We start from the raw sequence: 18,455 nt of genomic DNA on the forward strand, positions 1-18,455 counted from the left end.
TGGCTTTGGGGGTATTTATATCTAGAAAAATGCTACGGACATCGACATTTTGCATCGAATTTTTACGTCGAACGATGCGTCCATTGAATCAGACGAGCCATGTATCACGTTAACAAATATTTTGCGAATGAACAGTCGTTCATTAAATATGGACAATTGTCTATTGTTACTAGACGGTCATTCCTTTTAAATGGACTTTCGTCCATATTATATGGATGGTTGTCCACCTATAATAGACGTCCATCCATAATTTAATGTAAAAAAATTTGAAAACAAAAATCATGGATGACTGTCCATATATTATGGACGGGTGTCCCTACTGAATGGATTGGCATCCTTGTTAGATGGATGCTCGTCCATTGTTTAAATTAAAAAAAAAAATAATGGACGGGCATTCTCTTAGATAGACGTCTGTCCATTTCCCTATTTAATAGCACCTGTTTCTTTACTTTATTTTCATGGCACCTGGTTCTTCACTTTTTTTTCCATGGCAGAATATTATTTCTGATGCAATAATCACCGCTATAACCACCACCACCATCGGAAAACCAGATCCACGAACAGAGATGATGAAAGTAAATAGAAATTGGAGTTTAGAAGAAGGAAACAATTGAGATGGTGATGAAAGAAAGAGGCGAGGAGCTGGCTTTGTTTCTTGAAATGAGAAGACATGAGAAGGAAAGAAGCAATCTTCTTCTTCTTCACAAATCTGACAACATCAATAGTAACATCAGACCCTTCTTCACAACTAATGGATAAGCTTCATATCCCACAAGCCACATCAACATTTTAAGTTGGCCAGTCAATATTTTCCTATCTAATGGACGGCCATCCATCTAAGAGGGATGCCCCTCCACTACTTTTGTTTTAAAAAAAATAAAATCTTTTAAAATCTTTTAGACGGGTCCGTCCATAGTAAATATACACTCGTCCATATAAGATAGACGAGCGTCCATTATTTTTCTTTTAAAAATTTTTGGACGGTAAATGAATACCCGTCCATATAATATAAACGAGAGTACATTAAATATGGGTGGGCGTCCATAAATGTTGGACGGCCATTCATTCACAAAAACTCTAGCGTGATCACGTCTGACTGGTTGTCATATCCTTCGATACAAAAGTTCGGTGTAAATTTCAGTGTCTGTAGCATTACTCTTTATCTATTGTCCTTTTTGTAAGTTTGGTGGAAGTTTACCCCTAATTCAGTAATTCTATACATTTTGCAGTCAACTTCTGAATTTTCCAGGAACAATGAACCATATCACTTCATGTTCTTAAAACATTATTTTTAGACGGTGTGTTTGGCTTACTATTTATGATATTTGGGCTCCAATTTTCAAAGTGTTTTATTTTAGAGTTTATTTCGCATAGTATTAAACTCATTTATTTCGTTGGATAGTATTAAACATCCTTGTAATTACAAGCGATCCTAAAAGTAATAAAAAAAAAAAAAAAAAACCTTGAAAACATCAAACACCAAATAAGAGGGATGTTTTTAATACTTTTTAAACAATAGATGAGTTTAATAGCAAGCATCTCATAAGAGGAAATTAAATAAATTATTTTTAATAATAGTAATATCATACGTATAACATGATGTGGTAAAAGATCTCCTCTTCTCTCTCTCTCTCTCTCTCTCTCTCTCTATTTTTCTTCTCCTTTTACACTTAAAAATAAACTCTTACTATACACTGCATGTTTCTTGTTTATTGTATTAAGGACTAGATTACATTACCTTACTAAAATTATATCAAAACGAATGGTTATTATATACATTTTACAAAGCTTTAAAAACGAAAAATGGAAATGGATTTATAAACGAACGGCCCTGAGTTACTCGGCCTAACCCCCATGGTCTAAGTCTCTAAGAGTTAAGCAATATTCAATCTTAAGTGTTCGAGAATAGGGCCAGACTCGGTAATGAAAGCCCAACAAATTGGGAAACGGTAGGCTAGGGCTCGGTCCTGGTCCGAATCAGACTGTCTCCATTTCTTCTCCTTCCTCTTTCCACACAAAACTTCTCCATTCTCTCGGTCTGGTTCTGTGGGGATTTTAAGCTCGAACGAATGACCATGTTACTGGAGACATTCCTCCTAATCAAACTGTTTACATTAAAAACCTCAACGAAAAGATCAAAAAAGAAGGTAATTTCTCTCTCTTGTTCTCCTTTTTTTTCTTTTCCTTTTTGGTATTTAAAAAAAAAAAAAAAAAAAAACCCAGAACTACAAGAGACTATACAATCTTAAACCTCATGTTTCGAATCTCTTTTGCTTTTTAAAAACTAACTACCAATTCGGTGTAATAACCTTAACTTAGATTATGCTTTTAGGGTTTTAATTTATTTATTTTTTATTTTTTTTGAATGCATTGTTTGAGAAATTCTATTTGTGTGATTTATCAGTTTTATAGTGACTTAAGTATTGAATTTTATTGCTGACTAGTTGGGTGAAGTGGAAGAAGTTGGGGGGAAAAAAGGAAGATGTATGGGGTATTTAATTTTGGGTTTAAGTTTGCGTTCAATTTTTTTTTATTATTTTTTTTTTTGAATGCGTTGTTTGAGAAATTCTGTTTGTCTGATTTTCACATTTTTATAGTGACGTAAATGTTGAATTTTAGTACAGAATTGTTGGGGAATTGCAAGAAGTTGGATAAAAATAGGAGTACATAATTTAGGGTTTATGTTTAATGTTCAAGGTAATATGTTATTAAGTAGATATTCTTGTTGTGATTGATAGAATTGAAGAGGTCCCTGTATTGTTATTCTCTCAATATGGGAGGATTTGGATGTGTCGCTTTGAAGACGCCGAAGTTCGAGGACAAGCGGGGTTGTGTTTAGCGAAGTGACAGCGGCAAGTAATGCAGTGCGGCAAATGCAAAATTTTCCCTTTATGATAAGCCTATGGTGCGTTTTTTAGTAATTATATTTGGTTATGCACTCTATATTTATTGAGGGGTTCACATATGGTTTTTCATGTGCTTGTTAGATATTTAACATATTGAAATTACGTCCAACTCGCTTGTCTTCTTTCTTGGTCGTGTAAAATGAATGTGTAGATTTTTTATATTTGTTAAGGCTGAGAATGGATGTGGTAAGGATACTAACGTAGTTTAATTGTTATCTCTTCTCTTTCCATTTGATCATTGTGCTTACTGCTGTTAAAATTGCATTGGATTCTCAAGGGCTTTCCTATCTCATTGTGCAAACATTTATGCGGTAAAAATTTTGGTAAAATTGGGGAAATGTCTGCAGGAAATCACTTAATTCAGTTGGGTGGGTATTTGTTTGTAAATAAAAGTCATGTTAATTTGAATGGCCAACAATATGGAAATCATGCCATTTAGGATGGTATATTTACATAAAAACAATGGATGTAAACATTTGCAATCTTGTGATTCTTTCTGCTAGATCTTAAAAAGAAAAAAATGAATTAGGAGAAATTTTCTAGGAAATTAATTATTTGATTTATGGTTATGGCTACCATTCATGCAAAACCTTCTTCCAACTCCTGCAAGTACTTCTACTAAGAGCTGATGTTATTATTAATAGAATGATCTTCACAAAATAAGTTAACTAGAGTAATTCGCAGTGAGATTACAATCCCTCTCTGAATTAAGTACTTGAGCTATCACATGAGTAGATGGAATTCTTAGAGATTGGGATCTTGCAACTGAAAACACTTGACCACTGATGTTTTATGAACATTCCTGATGCATTTGCACCTAGCTAATAACAACTGACGAGTGAATCATCTGTAGATAAGCTTTAAACACTATCACCTATGCATTCATCTATAAGGGCAGCCCTTCAATGCTTCATTCATAAAAAATTAAAATTTGATATTTTATCAGATAACGCCAGAATTCATACACTAGTGGTGTTCTTGTTTTGGAACTTTTTGACTGTGTTTTTCTGCATCATGTACTCTATAATTCTTGAACTTAAATGAATGGGAATTTCAGTTATTCTTCAATGAATCTAGAATATCTACTAGTACACACGGATTGTACTTTAAAGCTTGATGCCTTATCTGCAAACGCATCTTTGCAGTAGTGGCGGTGTTCTTATGATGAATTTTATATGCAAAAGTTTTCTCGACTTGAAGTTGAATTTGACAGTGCACTAATTGTGGTGCAGAGAATACAATATGCAAAAACAAAGTCAGACTGTGTTGCTAAAGCAGATGGAAGTTTGTCCAGAGAGAAAAAAAAGAAGAAGCAAGAGAAAAAGGGTATGTATAACCTGATATTCTGTTTTCTATATTGCTGGATTTATCACTGATATATAAATGTTTATTATTGATGTTTGATAATACTTCCCTCTTGAGTGGCTGAGTAAATATGGTGGTTTAACTCTGTATTTAAGGTTTAGCGTCAAACTGAACTGATATATGGACAGATTGACTTGGAATTGGGTTATGGTTGTAAGAACAAAGAGATATAATTGGATGCTCCTTTTGAGATTTCTGATATTTAGTTAAGTTACAATGCTTGGTCGGCATAGTGCCTAATTGATTATATGGCAATATGCATTGAAAGAGGCTTCACTGGGTTTCTTTGTTAGGACATCATTATCTTTAGGCAATTCATATTCCTTTTCATGCAGAAATTTTTATCATGATTCATGGACCTCTGCTTGCTCCAAAATGTGTTTGAGCTGCATATTTTACAAAATACAAATTATATTTTTGAAAAGTACCTCAAAAAAAGAAGTGTGTGTACTGATATCTTTATCTGGCAAAACATATCTTTGTTCTCTCGCTAGCTTGTAGTAAAATGATAAACATCTGGTAATTTTTATCTCAGTTTTAACAGCTTTATATTTGCAACTTTCTTGATTTAACTTGCATCTGCAGCTGAACGAAAGAGACGCACTGAAGAAGCACCGCAATCTGGTATGGCTAATGGTGCAGGTGTTGAAAGTAATGGTGGCCCAGCTGTAAGTCTATTATTTGAGAGATTGCAACTAAGAGACTTGAAATTTTAATGGAGTAGTGAAGAAAATTATGGAAGATTGTAGAAAACTTGAAGAAGATAAAGAAAAGTGGTAGAAGACATATGTTGGCCGACTCATACCACCTAATATCTTTTTTTTTTCTTTTTTGCAAAAGAATTATTCATTTGACATTTGTCTTTTGCATTTAATGTCCTATAATATTATTTCCCTTTTTGCCCTTAACAAATGTCTTTTAATTACTCCTTAATCCTCTTGTCAAGCCAACAAAATTTCATCATTCTTTTACCACTTTACCCCTAAGTCATGTGCATGGTAGTTAACTTAACAAATAAAAAGAAAAAGACTATTTCACCCTTAGACGTATTGGTGGGGTTTACAATCTCACTTTGGAGCTCTTTCCACAACTCCGTTTGCGGCATGATGCCTGCAATTAGTAAAGTTCGGATTGACTCTTCAAATGGATCTGCAACATTTGCCTGCTCATTCTGGAACCTTGTTAAATACGAGGTCAATGTTTCATCTCTCTCCTGACGAATGTTGCTCAAGTAGTTGAGTGGCATTGTGAACTATCTCCTCGCTGAGAATTGTTGCAAGTACAACGAGGAGAATTGTTGCCAAGAACTAATGGAGTTCGCCTTGAGTCTTTTGTACCACCTCTTGGCATCCCTTACCAATGTGACCACGAAGCAGCGGCACTTTGCCAAATCACAAACCTAGTGCAGCTCCATCAGGTCATTGAAAGTGTCGAGGTGGTCTTTGGGATCTCCTCTCCCACCAAACCTACTTTCAGGTACCCTGAATCCTTAGGGGAGTAGGGCCTGGCGAACTTCTTCTGTGAAGGGAGAGCTCACCATTTCTTCCGCTGCATTGTTTTGACGAGCTCTTAGATCATCGAACATTTTTTGCATCCGATCCAAGTCTTTATTGTGAGGATTGCCTTGATTGGCTTTGTTCAGCCTTACCTCGAGCATGTGAGTTCGCAAATTTGTTGCTTGTGAGCCCCCTCCATTATGTGCATTGATGCGCGAGGTTGAGTCATGATGGTTGGGATAGTAAGTGCTATCAGGCTCGTCAGTGCGTTGCTCACGACGTTGGTTATAACTGGAACGTCAATCATTGCTAGATTGGCACACATGACTCGCCTTGCGAGCTTACGAGATCTGAACCTGCCTAAGGCGTGGGTTAAAACCAGCACGCTGACGCTAGGGATACCGACAGGCACGCTGAGCATCTCATAGGCGACCATTATGTTCATTTTCTCTCTTGGCTATTTTCCTAGTCGCCTTCCGGGGTTAGTTTGCCCGCAGGACTCATGCTCATGAGCGGAGGGTACTTTATGACGTCGAGGGTGTCGGCAACCCTCAGTGTCGATGAACCAGACTGGTTACCAGCTGAATTCTAACCTGTTAGGGTGATATTGGTAAAGTGTGGCTGGTCAAGGTTCTATGCGATTGGTTCCTGATTTCTTAGCTTAACCACGTTTCGTTGCACCGCCTGTGTAACCATTATTCTAATCATTTCCACCAGTTGGCCATTCTCAGGATTTCACATCCCTGCTCCCTGGTTATTTGTAGCTTGTTGAGTTGGCGACACTGGTGGTCGACACCTAGCAGCTTCTTGTTACAACTCCTGGTGGGTGGTTTCCAAGTTGTCGTGGTTTTCGATGGTGGTTTTTGATCTTGTATGCACCATTGTGGGCCTGGAGTGATCAGGTCACTAGGATTACTTGCTAAAAATTATGAGATTTTGGCAGAGACCCTCTTTCTAATGCCAAACTAGAGTAATCTAATCGACTTTGACAGGATCGGAACTGATGTGTGCATGATTATGGGTAACCAGTAGTGAATAAATAATAAATACAGTAAAGAAAATGACAAAGAAGTTTTTAAAGTAGTTCGGCTAGTTAAATTCTTGAGCCTATGTCCATTGTTTTTGTATTTGCTATGAGAGCTTACAATAATAGTCCTAGAATGATTTACTAACCCTTTCTCATCATTGGAGGTGGTTTATATACAGATTTTATACAAAGGAAATAGCTAAAATAAAGGGATTACAAATAACTTTGGAATGCAATTCCAATATTCTCGCGATTGATCAATATGATTGCGCAAAGATTGATGTCGATTTGATCCTTTCGGAGATATCCGGGATCTGAAGTTATCTGTGAATTAGTTGAACAATTATAAGGATTGGTAGAGATTAGCTTGTTCTAGGTCGGACAATCGATAGAGTCGGGCTAGTTCTAGGTCGAACTATAATCTCGCAATTCTTCGAGCTTGAAAGAAAAATCACACATAACAAAGATAAAACTTCTTGTAAAGATGGATCTTACCTGGATTGCTTGGTGGCTCTTTGTCTTCAATCAGGATTGAATGAACTATTTTAATAATCTTCTCTTGAGACTATGAATAAGAGCTTTTTATAGTTGAGATAAATGCATAAAAGCACTTAATAAAATTCAAGCACTCTCTCTCTCTCTCTCTCTCTCTCTCTCTCTCTCTCTCTCTCTCTCTCATTTTTCCTTCTCCTTTTACACTTAATAATAAACTCTTTACTAATACACTGCATTGTTCTTTGTTTATTGTATTTAAGGACTAGATTACATTACCTTACTAAAATTATATCAAAACGAATGGTTATTATATACATTTTACAAAGCTTTTAAAAACGAAAAATGGGAAATGGATTAATAAACGAACGGCCCTGAGTTACTCGGCCTAACCCCTCATGGTCTAAGAGTTAAGCAATATTCAATCTTAAAGTGTTCGAGAATATGGGCCAGACTCGGTAATGAAAGCCCAACAAAATCTGGGAAACGGAAGGCTAGGGCTCGGTCCTGGTCCGAATCAGACTGTCTCCATTTCTCTCCTTCCTCTTTCCACACAAAACTTTCTCATTCTCTCCGTCTGGTTCTGTGGGGAGTTTTAAGCTCGAACGAATGACCATGATTACTGGAGACATTCCTCCTAATCAAACTGTTTACATTAAAAACCTCAACGAAAAGATAAAAAAAGAAGGTAATTTCTCCTCTCTTGTTCTTCCTTTTTTTTTCTTTTCCTTTTTGGTCATTTAAAAAAAAAAAAAAAAAAAAAACCCAGAACTACAAGAGACTATACAATCTTAAACCTCATGTTTTGAATCTCTTTTGCTTTTTAAAAACTCAACTTACCAATTCGGTGTAATAACCTTAACTTAGATTTTATGCGTTTTAGGGCTTTAATTTAAAGTTATTTTATTTATTTTTTTTTTGATGCATTGTTTGAGAAATTCTATTTGTGTGATTTTATCAGTTTATAGTGACTTAAGTATTGAATTTTATTGCTGACTAGTTGGTGAAGTGGAAGAAGTTGGGGGAAAAAATGGAAGAGTATGTGGGTTTTAATTTTGGGTTTAAGTTTGCGTTCAATTTTTTTTTTATTATTTTTTTTGAATGCGTGTTTGAGAAATTCGTTTGTCTGATTTTCACATTTTATAGTGACGTAAAGTTGAATTTTAGTACAGAATTGTTGGTGAATTGCAAGAAGTTGGATAAAAATATGGGAGTACTAATTAGGGTTTATGTTAATGTTCAAGGTAATATGTTTTAATGAGATATTCTTGTTGTTGTGATTGATAGAATTGAAGGGTCCCTGTATTGTTTATTCTCAATATGGGAGGATTTTGATGTTGTCGCTTTGAAGACGCCGAAGCTTCGAGGACAAGCGTGGTTGTGTTTAGCGAAGTGACAGCGGCAAGTAATGCAGTGCGGCAAATGCAAAATTTTCCCTTTTATGATAAGCCTATGGTGCGTTTTTAGTATTATATTGGTTATGCACTCTATATTTATTGAGGTGTTCACATATGGTTTTTTCAATGTGCTTGTTAGATTATTTAACATATTGAAATTACGTCCAACTCGCTTGTCTTCTTTCTTGGTCGTGTAAAATGAATGTGTAGATTTTTTATTATTTGTTAAGGCTGAGAATGGATGTGGTAAGTGATACTAACGTAGTCTTAATTTGATCTCTTCTCTTTCCATTTTGAATATTGTGCTTACTGCTGTTAAAATTGCATTGGATTCTCAAGGAGGCTTTCTACTCTCTTGGTGCAAACATTTATGCGGTAAATAATTTTGGTAAAATTTGGGGAAATGTCTGCAGGAAATCACTTAATTCAGTTGGGTGGTTATTTGTTTGTAAATAAAAGTCAGTAATTTGAAGTGGCCAACAATATGGAATTATCATGCACTTTAGGATGGTAATTTACATAAAAACAATGGATGTAAACATTTGCAATCTTGTGATTCTTCTTCTGCTAGATCTTAAAACGAAAAAAAATGATTTAGGAGAAATTTTCTAGGAAATTATTATTTGTATTATGGTTATGGCTACCATTCATGCAAAAACCTTCTTCCAACTCCTGCAAGTACTTCTACTAGAGCTGATGTTATTATTAATAGAACTGATCTTCACAAAATAAGTTAACTAGAGTAATTCGCAGTGAGATTACAATCCTCTCTAATTAGTACTTGAGCTATCACATGAGTAATGGAATTCTTAGAAGATTGGATCTTGCAACCTGAAAACACTTGACCACTGATGTTTTTATGAACATTCCTGATGCATTTTGCACCTAGCTAATAACAACTTGACGAGTAGAATCATCTGTAGATAAGCTTTAAAACACTATCACCTATGCATTCATCTATAAGGGCACCCTTCAATGCTTCATTCATAAAAAATTAAAATTTTGATTATTTATCAGATAACGCCAGATTCATACATCTAGTGGTGTTCTATGTTTTGGAACTTTTGACTGTGTTTTTCTGCATCACCTGTACTCTATAAATTCTTGAACTTAAATGAATGGGATTCAGTTATTTCTTCAAATGAACTCTAGAATATCTACTAGTACACAGGATTGTACTTTAAGCTTGATGCCTTTATCTGCAAACGCATCTTGCAGTAGTGGCGGTGTTCTTATGATGAATTTTATATGCAAAGTTTTCTCGACTGATAGTTGAATTGACAATGCATAATTGTGGTGCAGAGAATACAATATGCAAAAACAAAGTCAGACTGTGTTGCTAAAGCAGATGAAGCGTTTGTTCCAAGAGAGAAAAGAAGAAGCAAGAAGAAAAGGGTATGTATAACCTGATATTCTGTTTTCTATATTGCTGGCATTATCATGATATATAAAATGTTTTTTATTTTTGATGTTTGATAATACTCCTTTCTGAGTGGGCGAGTAATATGGTGGTTTACTCTGTATTTAAGGTTAGCGTTCAAACTGAACTGATATATGGACAGATTGACTTGGAATTGGGTTATGGTTGTAAGAACAAAGAGATATAATTGGATGCTCCTTTTGAGATTTTGAATTTAGTTAAGTTACAATCTTGGTCGGCCATAGTGGCTAATTGATTATATGGCAATATGCATTGAAAGAGGCTTCACTGGGTTTCTTTTGTTAGGACATCATTATCTTATAGGCAATTCAATTATTCTTTTCATGCAGAAATTTTTTATCATGATTCATGGACCTCTGCGCTCAAAAATGTGTTTGAGCTGCAATATTTACAAATACAATTATATTTTGAAAAGTACCTCAAAAAAAGAAGTGGTGTACTGATATCTTTCTTCTGGCAAAACATATCTTTGTTCTCTCGCTAGCTTGTAGTAAATGATAAACATCTGGTAATTTTTATCTTCAGTTTTAAAGCTTGTATTAGTTGCAACTTTCTTGATATTAACTTGCATCTGCAGCTGAACGAAAGAGACGCATGAAGAAGCACAGCAATCTGGTATGGCTAATGGTGCAGGTGTTGAAAGTATGGTGGCCCAGCTGTAAGTCTATTATTTTTATACTTTAATGCTACTGTCATATCCGGTGTACGTCTGTGTAGCTCTGTTGTGCTTGTGATCTGAGATGGGTGTGGAATACTGTAACTTTCAAAATTCTATTGAAGATTAAACATCACCTCACATGAGTATCATTTGCCTGAGCCTGGAATGAGTTTATAGAAGATAGTTGTAAGATCATCATTGAGTGTACCAATAAGCTCTAATGACATGCACGGAATGATAGACCATAGATTCACCTGCAACTTCTACCTAGTAATACATCAACCTTGACTGTAATATCCAGATTTGAAAGGAGAGGTGTGCATGCTAGTTTGCTCCTTAAACACGTTTGTTATGATAGATTTTGTGTACTTGCAGGCGTCCTTCAGAAATGCAGGTTCACAAGAAGCTGTTGCACCAAACAATATACTCTTCATACAGAATTTGCCCCACGAAACCACTGGCTCTATGCTTGAAAATGCTCTCCAGCAATACCCGGATTCAGAGAAGTACGAATGATTGAAGCGAAGCCAGGTATCGACTTGTGTAGAGTTTGAAGATGATGTTCAGTCTTCCATGGCCATGCAGGCCCTTCAGGGTTTCAAAATCACCCCCAGAATCCCTGGCTATCACTTTTGCCAAGAAAGATGAGTTTTATTTTCTGTACTGTTGCTTTTATTTCTTCCCTAGTTTCAGCAAGGATATGTAATTGTTTTGATTTTTAAACTTGTAGTTATGTAGATGTTGGTTTTCCAATACATTTGATTTTCGATTTTACAGGAGTAACAACCAGCTGCTGCTGACAATATTAGAATATTGTTCATTCTACAAATGCAATTCTATAGTTGTATTATATACATTCCAATCAATTTTGATGATTTAAATGGCTTTGGGGGGATTATATCTGAAAAATGCTACGGACATCGACATTTTGCATCGAATTTTTAGCGAACGATCGTCCATTGAATCAGACGAGTCCATGTATCACGTTAACAAATATTTTGCGAATGAACAGTCTTGCATTAATATGACATGTCTATTGTACTAGACGTTCATTTGTCTTTTAAATGGACTCGTCCATATTATATGGATGGTTGTCCACCTATATAGACGTCCATCCATAATTTAATGTAAAAAAATTTGAAAACAAAAATCATGGATGACTGTCCATAATTGGACGGATGTCCCTACTGAATGGTTGGATCCTTGTTTAGATGGATGCTCGTCCATTGTTTAAATTAAAAAAAAAAATAATGGACGGCATTCTCTTAGAGACGTCTGTCCATTTCCCTATTAATAGCACCTGTTCTTTACTTATATTTTCATGGCACTGGTTCTTCACTTTTTTTCCATGGCAGAATATTATTTCGATGCAATAATCACCGCTATAACCACCACCACCACTCGAAACCAGATCCACGAACAGAGATGATGAAAGTAATAGAAATTGGAGTTAGAAGAAGGAAACAATTGAGATGGTGTGAAAGAAAAGAGGCGAGGAGCTGGCTTGTTTCTTGAAATGAGAAGACATGAGAAGGAAAGAAGAATCTCTTCTTCTTCACAAATCTGACAACATCAATAGTAACAGTCAGACCCTTCTTCACAAACTAATGGATAAGCTTCATATCCCACAAGCCACATCAACATTTAGTTGGCCAGTCAATATTTCCTATCTAATGGACGGCCATCCATCTAAGAGGGATGCCCTCCACTACTTTTGTTTTAAAAAAATAAAATCTTTTAAAATCTTTTAGACGGGTCCGTCCATAGTAAATATACACTCGTCCATATAGATAGGACAGCGTCATTATTTCTTTTAAAAATTTTGGACAGGTAAATGAATACCCGTCCATATAATATAAACGAGAGTACATTAAATATGGGTGGGCGTCTAAATGTTGGACGGCCATTCATTCACAAAACTCTATAGCGTGATCACTCTGACTGGTTGTCATATCCTTCGATACAAAAGTTCGGTTTAAATTCAGTGTCTGTGCATTACTCTTTATCTATTGTCCTTTTTGTAAGTTTTGGTGGAAGTTTACCCTAATTCAGTAATTCTATACATTTTGCAGTAACTTCTGAATTTTCCAGGAACAATGAACCATATCACTTCATGTTCTTAAAACATTATTTTTAGACGGTGTGTTTGGTACTATTTATGATATTTGGGCTCCAATTTTCAAAGTTTTTATTTTAGAGTTTATTCGCATAGTATTAACTCATTTATTTCGTTGGATAGTATTAAACATCCTGTAATTACAAGCGATCCTAAAAGTAAAAAAAAAAAAAAAAAAACCTTGAAAACATCAAACACCAAATAAGAGGGATGTTTTAATACTTTTTTAAACAATAGAATGTTTAATAGCAAGCATCTCATAAGAGGAAATTAAATAAATTATTTTTAATAATAGTAATATCATAGAGATAACATGATGTGGTAAAAGATGATGGGATAAAAGTTTTATTTTAAATTAAAATCAACAAATCATCTTTTGTCATATAGATAAGTATTATGTTTAATAATAAGCAATGGTAGTTATAATGAATTTTTGGTAAAACCTTGTCTACTATCAAGTGTAGATGTTAAGAAGTTATTCTAGAAATTTATTTGATTTTACGAAATGAATAAAGAAAAGAAAAGATTTCGTTCAATACTACATTTACAAGAGTTTTATACAAATCTGATATCAAATATGAACAAAATGTGTATTACCTCTTAGTAAATGTAATATTATTGTTGGAGAATGTCAGTATAGTGTATATTTTTTTAGTAAAAAATGGAGGAGAATGGAATTTTGATTTTTGAAAACAAAAGATAAAAAGGACAAGTGCATATTTACATTTATGAATGATAGGTTTCGTTGAAAGCATTTCATAAATGAACAAATAAAAGTAAGCTTGTTTGAGCCAATCACGAATTAGAAACTTTGATTGGTTCGTGACTTACGACGCCAATTGAGCGCGTGGTTAAGTAAGAAGAAGAGTGGTTTAGATTATATTAATAGCCGTACCATGTCACCTGAATTTGTCCTTCCTCAAATGATTGCTTCCCAAAGTGACTTCGTTCCTTTTCTGTCTTCTTCCCTCTTTATTAGTATTTTCTCTTTTATGTCCTTTTTCCTAAAATACCCTTCTCTTCCTTTCCTATAATAATTCAAAATCTTTAATTAATTGTCTATCACACATTCCTTAATTAAATCCATATCATCTACCGATAAATTATGCCACTTATTTAATATTCAATTACTTTAAGGAAATTTATTATATTATTATTTGTATATAACGAGGGTTTGTTATGGGAATTTATTGATTCCAAAAGAGGTCAATAAACTCAAAGTCTAGTAGTAATTGACATAGCCTTCTTCTTCTCCTTCATGATTCAACAAGCAACCAACTCCCCCAACTCACCACTGTTTCTGTTAACGGCTACATCAATTTATCAGAATCTTCAAATCTCATTATCAAACCAAGTTCGTCCTATATCTTCATTTAATAACTCAAACTCATTTCATGATTCCGATCCTAATCTCCATGAAAAAACCCACCAAAATGGCTCAACCACAAACTTACACCAATAACCCTTTTGATATTCTCACGTGAAGAGATCATTTTCACCATTCTGACATCTTAACAGTCACCTTTGAAAAAGTCATTCTCTCTCACTTGCAAAACGTTTACTTATTGAGTCGCGTCACCGGCGAACCCTCAAGCCTTTCTGCACACAACTCTTGGAAAAGAACCTATTTCGTTACCCTTTCATTGCACAACTACTGATCTCTCGCTCTGTGCACAGTGATGATAAGCATTGAATATTGTTGCATCCACATCCACATGGAAGTCCAGTTTGGGCGTGAACCTTTCGAGGTCAAGGTTGTTTGTGAAGTGGGGTTGTCTAGTTTGTGTGTAAATTGTGTAATTTGGTTGAGATAGACTTGTCAAATATGTCGAGATGGGAGATTGTAGCAGCTGTACGATTGCGGAGGCTAAGAATTTGGAGAGCTTGTGGTTAGCGAGGTGTAAATTGATAACAGATATGGGATTGCACGCATAGCCATTGGTTGTAGAAAGCTGAGGTTACTTTGTTTGAAATGGTTGCTTGCGTATTTGATTTGGGGGTGGGTTGGTTGCTTTGAAGTGTAAAGAGATTAGGACTTTGGATCTCTCTTACTTGCCGGTAACTAAATTAGTCTTTTATGTATTTTTTTTTGGTTTTTGTTTTTCTGTTTGGTGCCTGAGAAAGTTGGAGAAAAGAAAGGAGAAAAGTGTACTTGTTTTGATCCTTTGGTCTAGTGTTAATTGCTTTTTGATTCACAGTAATGTCTAGCTAATGAGCTGATTAGGAATATTTTGCTGAAGTGTTTGGTGTTTCATTGATTGCTTAATCACTCTATTTGCATTAATTAACTCGTTTTTCCGTGAGGACATTTATGTTCTGAATTAGCCGATTGATTGAATATATTCTGCAATCTGTTATCACGACGATTCATTTTCTTTTAGACTAACTAAACTGAGTGGCATCAAGTTTCAACAGGGATTGAGATTCAGGAATGTCAAAAGTAGAATTCAAGTTTTGGATTTCTGGTTCACTTAATTTGCTCTGTACTGTTTTTATGTAATGTGGACTTCTGTTGTTGTTTACAGATTTTACTTCTTAATCTAATTCTTTTTATCCAATATGGGCTGATTATGGCATTAATTTCTTTGTTATCATTGCAGGTCCTGGAAATGTAGATTTTGCTGGGTAATTTCTTTAGAAGTTTCAAGCATTAATGTCATTCATTATGCTATTCGATTAGAGGATTTTATCTTTTTTTCTGAATTTAGTCATCAATTTTTGGTTGTCAGGTCATTATCATATACTTGCTTTTTGTGGAAAAGAAATGATATAGACTTGACAAATCGTTATTCAAAAAGTTCCTTGATTATGAAAGATATCTACATATTGGAACAAATGCCAACCACATTTCAATACGGAAGCGAAGAATAAAGTCCAACTATAGGATAAGCTAGAAAGAGAATTTCTTATAGTTGTTATAGGGATTAAAGACTATTGAGGAGTTGATAATAAATGTGTTGGATTAATTTGTTATCTTCACAAAACAATGTTTTGAAGTTATTTTAGTGTGTGCTGAGCAACTAATTATTTAACCTTCTTTTTACTCTTTCCTGTTAGTAGGCACCTGATCAAATGGAAACTTGAAAGTTTAGTTTCTTTTGTATTGTAGATCACAGAGCAATGTCTCCGGTCAGTCATGCAACTACAATATCTTGAAGATTTGATTCTTGAGGGATGCTACGGTATTGATGATGATGGTCTTGCTACACTTGAACAGAGTTGCAAGCCCCTAAAGGTATACTTTCTTTTCATTTTTGTTGATTATGGTCCATACAGCAAAAAATTGAATCATTAGTTAGGTCTTGTTTCAAGTTAAAATTCTATTGACACTTTTTGTTCTAAAAAATTTTCAATTCTCAAAATTTACAGGTTCTGAATATGTCTAACTGTCAAAACATAAGTCATGTTGGTTTTTCTTGTCTGACAAACGGTGCTGTTTCCCTACAGCAGCTTACTTTAGCGTACAGCTTTGCAGTAAGTATGAGACTTCTATAGTCACTTCCCTATTAACTACAAGGTGATTTGTATCTCATTTTTTGCATCTTTAATGATAATACAGTTCACTGCTGATCTGTCAAAATGTCTGCAAAATTTCCCGGCATTGCAGTCGGTTAAGTTTGATGGTTGTTCTGTCACTTGTTCCGGGATAACAGCCATCGGAAATTGGTGTGCTTCACTCACAGAATTGAGTTTAAGAGCATGCTCAGGATTAACTGATGAGCAGCTCTCTTTTGTTGTGCAATCACATAAAGAATTGAAGAAGTTAGACATAACCTGCTGCTGTAAGATAACATATGTCTCTATTGATAGCATTACAAATTCTTGCACCTCACTCACTTCTCTGAGGATGGAGTGTTGTAGCTCGGTTTCAAAGGAAGCCTTTGTTTTGATTGGACAGCATTGCCGATATTTGGAGGAATTGGATGTCACAGATAATGAAGTCGATGATGAAGGTTTTACCTTCGTCTTTACCTTTCCTCTGCTGTAATTAGATATTCTGTGAATAATTTTGACAATATTTCTGCAGGTTTGAAGTCCATCTCAAGATGTTCTAAACTTTTGAACTTAAAACTAGGAATTTGCTCGAATATAACTGATAATGGACTCACACATGTGGGTAAAGGTTGTTCAATGCTCAAGGAGCTAGATTTGTACAGGTTAGTATCCTTTATACTCTTTCCTGCACAGTTAGCTAATATTACATATTGCAATGTTTTGGCACTTTTCTTCTGCATTTCCTCCATAACTGCATATGCCGCATAGTATTTCTTTTCGGAAATGATCTCATAGCTGTTATTTTATATAGGTCCACAGGAATAACCGATGTGGGTGTAGCAGCCATTTCCCATGGTTGTTCTTCACTTGAGGAGGTCAATATAGCTTATAATGACAGAATTACAGATGCCTCTTTAACGTCATTGTCTAAATGTTCAAGTTTAAGAGTTCTTGAAATTCGGGGATGCACTCATGTCTCATCAGTGGGTCTATTATCCATTGCCATGGGATGCAGGCAACTTACAGTGCTTGACATCAAGAAGTGCTTGAACATTAATGATAATGCAATGCTTCCACTTGCTCTATATTCCCAAAACTTAAAACAGGTTTGCGATTCCCTTTATCTTATGTATTCAATAATTAAAACGGACAAAAGAACTGACCATAGTGATTCATTTCTTTTATTGCAGATAAACTTGTCGTATTGTTCAGTAACGGATACTGGGCTCGTAACACTGGCTAACATCAACCGCCTGCAGAACATGACTATATTGCATTTGATGGGCTTGACACCAAATGGTCTGACTGCTGCTCTGCTGTCGTGTCGAGGGTTGAATAAAGTGAAGCTCCATGCATCCTTTAAACCGTTACTTCCTAGATCATTCCTGGGTTACATGGAAGCCCATGGTTGTGTGTTTCAGTGGAGAGACAAAGCATTCTAGGTGCTTCCTTATTGCCTTCTCAGCACAGCTCAAGAATATCTTGGTAATCGTTTATATTAGAACTTTCACTTGTTAAGAGATCATAATTCTTAGCTGTTCTGGCATCTGCGGATTTTTTTCTATCTTCACTTACTGATAAGCTTCTTAATTATCTAATCATCATATTTAAACTCCATGTATGAAGTCCTTGTTTGCTCTTAAGACTGAAGGAATCCTCGCACTGTTGGCCCCAGAATGGACTATAGATAATCGGTAATCCTTTTATTACCTGATGCTTAGCAGAGTCGAAAACATATAATTCCGATTTAAATGATTGCACAAGAATTATTATTCTGTGCTAATGAAATCAAATGGTTGAAAATGATTAGTATGAGTTTTGATGTTTCTTCTTTTCTCGTGTTTTTTAAGAGGTCGAAGAGTATGTTTAAAGTGTTGTGATGTACGGAACAAATTTAGACAGACTCAGCAAGAGATTAAAAATAAAAAATAAAACTTGAAAAATGTTGCACTATTTTCTTCTTACTTCAGACCCTCAAATTTTCAATTTGAGTGTACTCTTTATCTGTTGAAAACCTTAAATTGTCTTGGAAAAGTGGCTAGTTGGATTATTTAACTAAACT

The 18,455-nt window shown here is 35.1% G+C and overlaps 2 pseudogenes; both read left to right on the forward strand.

Annotated features, from left to right (window-relative positions):
- The first annotated feature begins 615 nt into the window (after positions 1–615).
- Positions 616–11,488, forward strand: LOC116105150 (annotated as a pseudogene).
- Positions 11,489–13,794: 2,306 nt separating this feature from the next.
- LOC116105159 lies at positions 13,795–18,069 on the forward strand (annotated as a pseudogene).
- Positions 18,070–18,455: the final 386 nt, after the last annotated feature.

The sequence above is a fragment of the Pistacia vera genome, unplaced genomic scaffold, assembly GCF_008641045.1.
Source record: "Pistacia vera cultivar Batoury unplaced genomic scaffold, PisVer_v2 Contig116, whole genome shotgun sequence".
Classification (NCBI taxonomy): Eukaryota; Viridiplantae; Streptophyta; class Magnoliopsida; order Sapindales; family Anacardiaceae; genus Pistacia; species Pistacia vera.